Genomic DNA, 12,000 nt, shown 5'->3' on the forward strand with positions numbered 1-12,000 from the left:
ATACATACACTTGACATTTATTCTTTAACATACTAATGTGTTGAAATTGGAAAAGCTTGTTCATTCTAGTAAAACATAAGATATTCTGTTGTCCAGAAAGAAATAAAAAGGCATCTGAATTGGCAAAGAAGAAATCAAACTCTCACTCTTTGCAGATGATGTGATACTTTATGTGAAAAATCCAAAACTCCACATCAAAACTGCTAGAACTCCTACAGGAATTCAGTAAAGTCTCAGGATATAAAATTAATGCACCAAAGTGAGTTGCATTTCTATACACCAACAGCAAGACAGAAGAAAGAGGAATTAAGAAGTCAATCCTATTTACAATTGCACCCAAAACCATAAGATACCTAGAAATAAACCTAACCAAAGAGGCAAAGAATCTGTACTCAGAAAACTATGAATATTCATGAAAGAAGTTGAGGAAGACACAAAAAAAATGGAAAAATCTTCCATGCTCATGGATTGGAAGAACAAATATTATGAAAATGCGTATGCTACCTATAGCAAATTACACATTTAATGCAATCCCTATCAAAATACCATCAATTTTTTTCAAAGAAATAGAACAAATAATCCTAGAATTTATATGGAACCAGAAAAGACCCTAAATAGACAAAGGAATGTTGAAAAAGAAAACTAAAGTTGGTGGCATCACAATTTCAGGCTTCAAGCTCTATTACAAAGCTGTCATCATCAAGACAGTATGGTACTGGCGCAAAAACAGACACATAGATTAATGGACAGAATAGAGAGCCCAGAAATAGACCCTCAACTCTATGGTCAACTAATCTTTGACAAAGCAGGAAAGAATGTCCAATTGTAAAAAGACAGTCTCCTCAAGAAATGGTGTTGGGAAAATTGGACAGCCATATGCAAAAGAATGAAACTGGACCATTTCCTTACACCACACACAAAAATAGACTCAAAATGAATGAAGACCTCAATGTAAGACAGGAATCCATCAATATCCTTGAGGAGAACACAGGCAGCAACCTCTTCGACCTCAGCCACAGCAACTTCTTCCTAGAAGCATTGCCAAAGGCAAGGGAAGCAACGGCAAAAATGAACTATTGGATCTTTATCAAGATCAAAAGCTTTTGCACAGCAAAGGAAACAGTCAACAAAACCAAAAGACAACTGACAGAATTGGAGAAGATATTCACAAATGACATATCAGAGAAAGGGCTAGTATCCAAAATCTATAAAGAACTTATCAACCTCAACACCAAAAGAATGAATAATCCAATCAAGAAATGGGCAGAAGACATGAAGAGACATTTCTGTAAAGAAGATATCCAGAAGGCCAAGAGACACATGGAAAAGTGTTCAGCATCACTCGGCATCAGGGAAATACAAATCAAAACCACAATGAGATACCACCTCACACCAGTCAGAATGGCTAAAATTAACAAGTCAGGAAACAACAGATGTTGGCGAGGATGCGGAGAAAGGGGAACCCTTCTATACTGTTGGTGGGAATGCAAGCTGGTGCAGCCACTCTGGAAAACAGCATGGAGGTGAAAATAGAACTACCCTATGACCCAGCAGTCATACTACTTGGTATTTACCCTAAAGATACAAATGTAGTGATCCAAAGGGGCACTTGCACCCTAATGTTTATAGCAGCAATGGCCACAATAGCCAAACTATGGAAAGAATCTAGATGTCCATCACCAGATGAATGGATAAAGAAGATGCAGTATATATATAATATATACAATGGAATACTATGCAGTCATTAAAGGAAATGAAATCTTGCCATTTGCAATGACGTGGATGGAAGTAGAGGGTATTATGCTAAGGTGAAATAAGTAAATCAGAAAAAGACAATTTTTATACTATCTTTCTGAGATGAGGAATTTGAGAGGCATGGTGGGGGGTTGTGGGGAGTAGGGAAGGAAAAAATGAAACAAGGTGGAGTTGGGAGGAAGGAAAGACATAAGAGTCTCTTAGTGTCACAAAACAAACTGAGGGTTGCTGGGGGGTACGGGGTTAGGCATAGAGTGGCTGGGTTGTGGATATTGGGGAACATATGTGTTATGGTGAGTGTTGTGAAATGTGTAAGCCTGATGATTCACAGACCAGTACCCCTGGGGCAAATAATACCTTATATGTTAACAACAACAACAAAAAGATATTCTGTTGTCTACTCCTGTGATGCGGACATCTATCATGATGTCAATTTATTTTCAGATCTGGAAAATTATATTAATTTTTGTCTTTACTACAAAACTTGTGTTACCAGGGAGACCACATCTGCTGGAGATTTCACATACCATTATAGTCAATTCTTTATGATAGTATTTATACTCTCATAGTTCAGCAAATTGTTTATTTACACATTCAACAAATATTAACTGAGTACTCAGGTAAGGGACTAGCTAGATACTAGTAGTACATATATAAATAAAGTCATATTGATACACAAGTAATAGTATTGATAGAAGTTAAATTGTAGTTGTTGAAGTTGTAGTATAGAGCATAAGTGTATCCTAAGAAATTGCTGGACAATAGGTGATCCTCTGAAGATTATTATATGGTTACTGAGAGTACTTTGGTAGGAAGAATCCCTAACTCTTTCCAGAAAAGATATAAATATATCAGACTATATTGTAAGGTGTTTCTCCCTCATTTCAGGAAGGGGAAACTGGCCCTTGTATTTTTAAGTATATTAGTGATTTAGAGACATTACCTCCCTTGGTCCTGTAACAACCAATGAGATAGATATCATCACTACTTCTTATTACCCAATTTGGTCCTAAAACAATCAAAAGAAGTAGATGCTATCATTGCTTGTATTTTATATAGAATAAGAACACTGAGGGGCGTCAGGGGTGGCTCAGTGGGTTAAGCGGCTGCCTTCAGCTCAGGACTTGATTCCACAGTCCTGGAATTGAGCCCTGCATCAGGCTTCCTGCTCAGTGGAGAGCCTGCTTTTCTCTCTCCCTCTGCCTGCCACTCTGCTTACTTCTCTATCTCTGTCAAATAATAAAATCTTAAAAAAAAAAAAATACTGAGGCTAATAGAAGTTAAGTAGTTTGCTTGTGGTCACATGCCTCTGAGTACCATGGTATATAGTGTCTCTTAATGAAGTTGAAACTAAAGAAGTTTTTCTTTCCACTGTGATCTCCTCACATTATACTATGTTCGCCAAATAGTAGAACTATCATTTCACTGACCAGATCATAACTTGAAAAGTCAGCGTTTTTATTACTGTTTCCCTTTAGCATGCAAACTTCATCTGTTCTGTCCCTCAGCCTCCCTGAATTCATTTGTACCAATCATACTTATATATCATCTTTATCCCATTGCCCTACTCTAAATTTTCCCTAAAAGCAGTACCAGAAAAGGACATTGTTGTACAGGTAGTTTATTTTGGGAAGTGATCCCAGAGAACAAGAGTGGGGGATCAGGAAATGTGCAACAGGAAAGGAAAAAGATAATCCAAAGAGTAAGTCACAAACCAATCCTATCGTGGGCAAGTGGGATACAATCCTTCTAGAAGTCTTTGAAGATTCATGTAAAATGCAATTCAAATTGTCTGCCTAAGGGTCAGAAGAGGCAGGTGTTAATGCACTAGATTTTATTTCCTACCAGTCAAGGGCTGACACATAACTACTTCTGTATTTGTTTGTAAAAACATCAAAAGGGCTGAATGGAAGCCTGTAAGCAGAAAGTAGGAGGTGTATAGTACAACTGAGAAGTGGTGTATTAGTTTACACCTGTTGAAATCTGGATTCCACACCAAAGCCTAGAATAAAATGGTAGGCAAAGAGAATATGGGGATGGATAAAAAATTTGTCCAATACATATATCTTTTGTCATGACTTGAAACCTTGTTTCATCTAAGCTTTTCCTTTGTAACCATATTAATTTCTTCAAATGTTTATATACTATCATATTCATCTCCCTAATTTTTATAATAGAATACTTAATTTTAAATACTACTTAATACTATTTAGACAGCTTAACTTCTTTATTAACAGAAATGCTACTTAATTTTTAGCCCATCTTCCATGAACCACCTTCTTTTTTTATGGTCTCTTGACAGTGTGGCTGTTCAAGAACAGTTACTAATTCTCAGGTAGATGAGAAATAAAGATATGCCATAACTCTGTGGGTGTTTCCCTTGTGCCTGGAATTTTTGTGATACCACACATATTGGAATATAGAGTTAAAATTAGCACATAAGATTCCATGTATCCTTTTCATCTCAACTGAAAGATTCTCAGATCACCTCATACCATAATTTTTGTTTCCTATCTTTTTTTAATTTATTTATTTGTTTTAGAGAGAGAGTATGAGTGAGAACGAGAGAGCACGGAGAGGGGCAGAGGAAGAAAAGAACCTTAAAGAAAAGAACCTTAAGCAGACTCAACATTGTGGATTAGCCTATGTCAAGATATAGATTGAGCCTATGTCAAGCTCAAGGTGGGTCTCAATCTCCTGACCCTGAAATCCCTACCTGAGCCAAAACCAAGAGTCGTAGCTTAACTGACTCTGCCACTCATGCATACCTATAAGCATCAATCTCACTATTTCATTAATTTGCTTTAAGTTGAATTTCTGTTACTTGCAACCAAAGAGTTGTGATTACTTCACTAAACAATCAGTCAAATGAAAATTTCAAAAAATCTCTAAAAATTTATAGCTCTTTTACTATAACTATTAAACAGCCACCAGTCAGAAGCTTAAACTTCTGCTTTTACCTAGGAACAAAAATAGTTTTCTTCATTTTAAGAACACATTACACTTTGGAAAATTAGAAAATATTTTTATCCCCTGTATCTTGGCTCATATATATGAGATAGTAGGGATTTCATATTTGGGGGTGTGTGTGTTCCAGTCCCCCAGGTACTGTCTATCCTTCCCTCTCTCTTCCCAGAAGTTCATCTTTGCAACAGAAGGTGCTGCCATTTTCCTTTCTGGTCTGTAAGCAACTTTTCAATATCTTTTTTTTCCTTCCAGAGGCAGTATTCATATTCTTAACTGTGGCTTTAAGCCTTATCTTAGTGGTGGAAGAGCTTCAGAAAAACAAATTGCTGAAAAGGGGCTATTTAGGAGATTGCACATCAAAATTATCATCTCACTTGGGGATCAATTAATATGTTAATATTAATCCTATTGATTAATATAGAGAACAATGATCATTTTGATAAATAACAATATCACCAAAAAGGCATTTAAAGGCACTAAATAATTACTACTGGATAAAAAGAAAAGTAACACAGAGAAACATCAGAATAGAAGTTTACTTCTTTCATATGATAAAGGATTTTTTTTTTAAACCAAAAGCCAACATCGTACTTAATGGTGAAATACTATAGTCATTCCCATTAAAATCAGGAACAAGACAAAGACATCATTATTTTTTGACATTGTCTGGAAGTTCTGTCCAAAGTAATAAAGCATGAGATAGAAATAAGAGATATAACTCTTGGAAATGAGACAAAATTAACATTATTTGCAGGTGGCAGAATTATATATAAAGAAATGTTAGAGAATTGGGGGATAACTTTTTAGACAGAATTCATCTTAAAAAAGTGGTTGTATTCTAGATTAATATAAAAATCAGATTAATATAAAAATTAAGTACATCAGATGTGCTTGAAACACAGTACCTGAAATATTAAAAAAAATTCGATCAAATATCCTAAAACCAAAAGTATACCATAATGAAAACACAGAAAACACTATACTCTTCACACATATACACATTCAACCATTGCTTAGTAATATCATTATATGAACCTATAAGAAAAAAAAAATTATAAAATGCTTGTATTTTTCTGGATAAGGTAGGTTATGTTGTAGGGACAAAAAATTCCCCTAAATAACTTGGTTTATTTCTCACTTACATTTCATATCTTTGGTCAATTGGAAGTGGGCTACACTCCTCTGGTTCTCATTCAGGGACCCAGATATTGATAAGTTTTGTTCTGTGGCAAGGGGAAAGAAAGATGGAAATTGTTCAACAGACTTTTGCACCACTTCTGCTTACATTTCATTGGCCAAAGTAAGACATATGTTACAGCTAATTTCAAAGGAGGGAGGTAATGCAATACTAACCATAATCTAACTGAAAAAAAAATAGTGGCTGGTTATATGCAATTTATAGATTAAGAATTCAGATTCCAGTAGCAGCACCTGTGTCTCTGACAATTGATTCTAAGTATCTTGAGAGTATTTATTTTGTTATGACTTGTTTTTCTCATGTGAAAAGTAGAAACAATAATAGTATATAACTTATTGGATTGCATTACTATTTTATACACTAATGAAAGATACGAGTAACTATCTTCTGCCACAAATATACATTTTGTGTCCTTTGATATCCCATAAACAAAATGGACAAAGATCCCCACCTTTGGGGATCATACATTCTCAAGATGCAAACAGAAAACACACCAAAGGAAAACTAAATAAGTAAATTGGAATGTTAGAGCACTTTAGGTCACTGTAATGACTGTGGCCATGGGGCCACTGTAATGAAGGGGCCATGAGAGGTTTTACCCTTAGAAGTGACATTACCTGAGCTACCTATTAAATAATCCTACTCTGTTTGAAAGATGTCCTAGTGGAGCAATGATCAGAGTGAAGAGACCTCTAAGGAGGCTCCTACAGCAATTCAGATGTGAGATGGGTTGGACCAATATGATGGCAGTGGGTGTACTGAGAAATATATTCAGTAAAAAAAAAATCCAGAATTTTTAGATTTTGGATATATTTTGAAAGAAGAGATATCGATGGATGTATTTTAGGAGATATTATAAATGTAAGAGCACATGATATATTATATGTACAATATGGAATAAAGAGAAGACTCATTTAAGACTGCGAGACTTCTAAATGAAACCATTAACTAAAAAAGAGAAGGCGGTAGTGAAGTCCAGTTTTGGATATGTCATGTTTGAAATGCTGTTAAACTCCAAGAAGAGGTGTTGAGTAGGAAGGTGATTCATATTTCATAGAGTTTAGGAGGGTACTCCTAACTGGAAAAGCAAATGTGGATGTTCTCATAGAAAAGTACATTCAAACCCTTGGAATTCAATCAAATCACCAAAGAAGTGAGTACATTTGGTTTTAATGAGTTAGTAAGTGGATATGCCTCAGAATAATGGTATATAATAACATCTAATAAATGTTAGTGTTAGAATTATGTTTCTTGAAGAGAACATTGTTTCCAAATTCTTAGTTCTTACCAGATTAATTTATAGTCCTGATATCAACCTAATAAAATTCCCTTGACAAAAGGAGTTGACAAAACTATTCTAAAGGTTGTCTTGAAAAAAAAAATCATTAGTGAAATTATTTTGGACATTTAAGCATAATGGTTTTAAGGAAAGAGTTGTCTTGAACAAAAAAAAAAAAATCATCAGTGAAATTATTTTGGACATTTAAGCATAATGGTTTTAAGGAAAGAGGTTGAGGGCAGTGGTCCTGACACTGTACAAATTAAACAACCTCATTAAGTGTGGAACTGGTTCAAGAGAGAACAGTAAGTTGAAAGTAACACAACAGATGGTGCCAAAACAGATTATATATCAATGTTTATGTCTCTATCAACTTGATATATTACAAAATAATTCACTGCAAACTTGTATTTGGGAAAATCCCATCAATCAATAAATCAAGGTGGGAAGTTTGGCTATCCTAAATTATTAGTATATTACATCCTTACCTCTGATTTTGCACCAAAACAAATTTTAAAGGATTTGGAGTTTTTAAAAAAGAAAGAAAGAAAAAGATAAAATAAAACAAGAAAAAGTTTAATGAATATCTACTTTTTTGGCTAGAGAAAATTATTCTATGCAAACAAACAATGAGGAAATAGAATAGTGACACATTTGACTACATGAAACTTTCAAGGCAAAAGAAGAGGGAGAAATATGAGAACTCCATTCCAGGACCCTGCAATCATACCCTGAGCTGAAGGCAAATGCTTAACCAACAAAGCCACCCAGGTGCTCCTATAATTAGTAATTTTTAAAACCATTGAATATTTGTGAATTTACACTGAAGCAAATACTACCAGAAGTTAATTTATAAAACTTTTCTAGAAAGCAATTTGTCAAAACAAATCCAGAGAGCTAAAAGATGCATATGCTTTAATTAACTAATTATGCTTTTTGGAACTCATTCTAAAAACATCAAAAATATAAACAATAATTCTATGTTACAGGATTATTTTACTGTAGTGTTATTTTAACAATGCAAAGTTGAAAAGCCTTCTAAGTTAAATAATTGGGAATTGTTTCAGTAATTATCAATACAAACAATATTATGTAGCCATTGAAAATAGTATTTTCATATTATTTTAATTAAATAAAATAATTTCCTGTAATAGTAAGTGCAAGAATAGTGCACAAATATTTAAATATTATATATAGCGATGTATGCATATAATATACCTAGATCTATATATTCATATAAAATATGTAAGAACAAAATGCTATTTATGTGCTGATATGATTTTTTTTTCTTTTTTAAAAAATATTTTATTTATTTAAGAGAGAGAGAGAGAGCATGAGTGGGGTGTAGGGCAGAGGGAGAAGCAGACTCCCCACTGAGCAGGATCATGACTCGGAGCTAGATCTCAGGAGTCTGAGATCATGACCTGAGTGGAAGGCAGAGCCACACAGATACCTCTATTTTTTTCTTTTCTATTTATGTATTGTGTACTTTCAAATTCCCTATATTACATATGCATTAATTTTACAGTAAAATAAAATTAGGTATATGTAGTATTTAAGAAAATATATAAGCAGCATTCATATACCTAAAACTATATCTGTATATGTGCTTACACTGTATCAAGTATACAAATATGGGAAATAATATATAAAGACCACTTCTAATTCACTGAAAATTCAGTGCCATGAGGGAATTCTTTTCGTTGGTACTAGTCAGTAATTATTGTCATTCTCCATAATGGTTGCTCCACATCATCTTTTAAATTCACATACTTTGAATTTCATTGACTCCCACTCACTCTATGTAGTAGCTTGGCATTCCACACCATTCTAAGTTCAATATTGTATTGACACAAGATTATCCCTTATATATGTAAGTTAATATCAATCAATCATATAAGTATACTACTTCCATTGAATCTGGAATGCGAAATAAAATAAGGGACTCCCAAAGACATCCTATATTCTTCCTTGTCCAATCTGGCAATCCTAGGTTGCCCCAATTCCCCCTTTACTACTATGACCCACCCCTTTTTCCCTCCTGTGAAGACCTACTCATGTATTAAGACCCAACTAAAATAACCTGTTTTGCATTCTTCCTTGAAGTCCACATGTAACATCTCTTCTGTGATGTCATCACATTGGATATTCTATATTTAAATGCATGCTTTAAAAAAAAGATTTTATTTATTTATTTGACAGAAAGAGACACAGGGAGAATGGGAACACAAACAGGGCCAGAGGGAGAGGGAGAAACAGGCTTCCCACCAAACAGGGAGCCTGATACAGGGTTCCATCCCAGGACACAGGGATCATGACCTGAGCTAAAGGCCGATGCTTAAGGACTGACCCACTCAGGCAGCCCATGCATTATTTGTTAGTTCTTTATATATTTACATACCAAAAGTACTACAAATCCTTAAATAAAAATGCCAATTACTAAGAAGGTAATTTGAGCATTTGCCTTCTGCATGTAGACATTTGGTAAATAGAAATTAGAGGCAACAGAATGTGATGGATAAAAATCCTGACCTTTAACATTTGACTAGATTCTGTAATTCACAGTTCAGAATCTGGTTTGCTATTATACCATGGTGCAAGATTGAGAAAGAGTCTTAAAACTCCATATTTGAATTTCTAATAAAAGTTCTCATATGTCTGCCTTACAGGTACTTTAGAGTTTATTCATTTATTTTTATCAAGAGAAAGGCTCGATAAAATTGGTAACAACTAGTAGCAAATTCCAAAAGTCAATAATATCAAAACAACTCCTTAGTATCCTCAATCACAGTTTAATACTGCTTTTTTAATATTAATTTCTAAATTGTTCATCATTTTCAAAGGTCAGAACATTCATACCAATAACAATGACAAGAACATAATGGGAGAATATAATGAATGTGTTCTTTCAAATTTATTTGGTGATATGAATTAAAGCTGGCCATATTTCTTAACAAAATATCTTAAATAATTAATATAATTTGATGCTTAAGTTAGGGGGGCATGAAAAGAAATTTCTACTTAACTACTTTAGAATTTAAATTTTAAATTGTCTATTGAAACTAGCCAGTCAGTGTGCAACTGTTCAGTGAAGTAAATATTTGGATTATACACACAGTCATGAAAACATCATTAGCATATTTAACCAACAAATGTTGGGGTTAATTTATGTGCATACTTTACAAGAAGGAATAACATCGCAAATTCAGAGTTGAGTTGGGGAATTGCAAAGTGCTGAGTATGCCATTTTCCACCTTAATTCTGTATCTGAATGACTTTCCCCAGTTATTTAAGCCTGATATCCTCACTTTATTTTAAAAACAGTTTATGTCTTTTCTTTTCACATGTCTTTCCACTTTTCTAGATATATTCATTATAGTATACTATATATTCATTATAGTATACATCTAAGACATAAAATGTAGAATTACAGAAATGGAAAGTATTCCACTATCAGCTGGAATATTCTTTGGGAGCTGCTTGTAAAAAAAAGAATTATGTTTCCAAATGAATTTATTAAATACAGTTTGTACTATCCCTACATTAAGGTTCACAGTGAAGATGATTATATTAAAGATTCTGAGACACTGAAATAAAGAATCTAATTTAACTTTGATTAAACCAGAAACCCACAAAGTTATTTAACAGACTTTTTATTACATGTCACCATTTTGACACTATTTAGTATGTGTGGTTTATTTTAAAATTGACTCTATTTGCAAATCTATCTTATAAGGATTAAATATTCCTCTAGTAATTTCCTCATTTTAATAAATTTAGGAACTTCACCATCTTTTTTCACCAGTTAGAGGTACATCAATTATGTTCACTAAATTAATTACCACTAACATAGATGGAAAAATCATCCTCTTATGACTGATATGGCTTATAACTCTACATAAACAACTAGCATTTTTCTAATAAACATAACAAATGTTGTTTTCCATAACAAGCATACTGTATCTGCCGTGTAATGAATGCCTGTATCCCTCCAAAATTCATATATTGAAGCCAAGTCCCTGTTGGAATGGTTTTGAGGTAGGGTCTTTGGGAGGTAATTAGACCATAAGGGAAGACCCCTCACAAATGACATTAATGCCTTTATATGAAGGGACTTGAGAGATATGATCTCTCTCTCTCTCTCTCTCTCTCTCTCTTTCTCTCCCTCCCTACCACATGAGGATACAATGAGAAGACAGGCCATTTGCAAACTAGAAAAAAAAAAAAATCTCACCAAACACCTGATCTGATAGTGCCTTGATCTTGAACTCCAGCCTCCAGAACTGTGAGAAAAAAATGTTTCATGTTAAATCCACGAACTTTTTATAGCAGCCCAGAGTGATGAAGACAGTATCCTTATGGTTATATATCAGACAGGATCTTAGACAGAAATCTATTAATTATAAGGTGACAAAATTGAATTACATTTTGTGATTCCTAGCATGTAACCATTTTTTAAACATTTCCTTACCTATCAATTTCCTATCAGTTAAGAAGAGCTCAAACCACACATGTGAAAAGACTTCCAATTTTTCAATTTTCTTATTACCTATTCAGCCATATGACTTCATATTCATTTATCTTTTCTAGCCATCACTGAATTATATAATATGAAGCATATACATTTTTAGTTTCTATAAATTCTTACAACAGCCCACCAAAATTTATTAAGCACCTATTTTGTCCTTGACACGCTGCTAGATACTGGGATATAATATCACTAAAACAGTATCAATACATAACTTACTGCCCTTTGCAGAACACAAAAAAATCAATAATTACACAAATAAAATAAGCTTAT

Source organism: Enhydra lutris, unplaced genomic scaffold, assembly GCF_002288905.1.
Source record: "Enhydra lutris kenyoni isolate GAN:26980312 unplaced genomic scaffold, ASM228890v2 scaffoldscaffold22, whole genome shotgun sequence".
In the NCBI taxonomy this organism is placed as follows: Eukaryota; Metazoa; Chordata; class Mammalia; order Carnivora; family Mustelidae; genus Enhydra; species Enhydra lutris.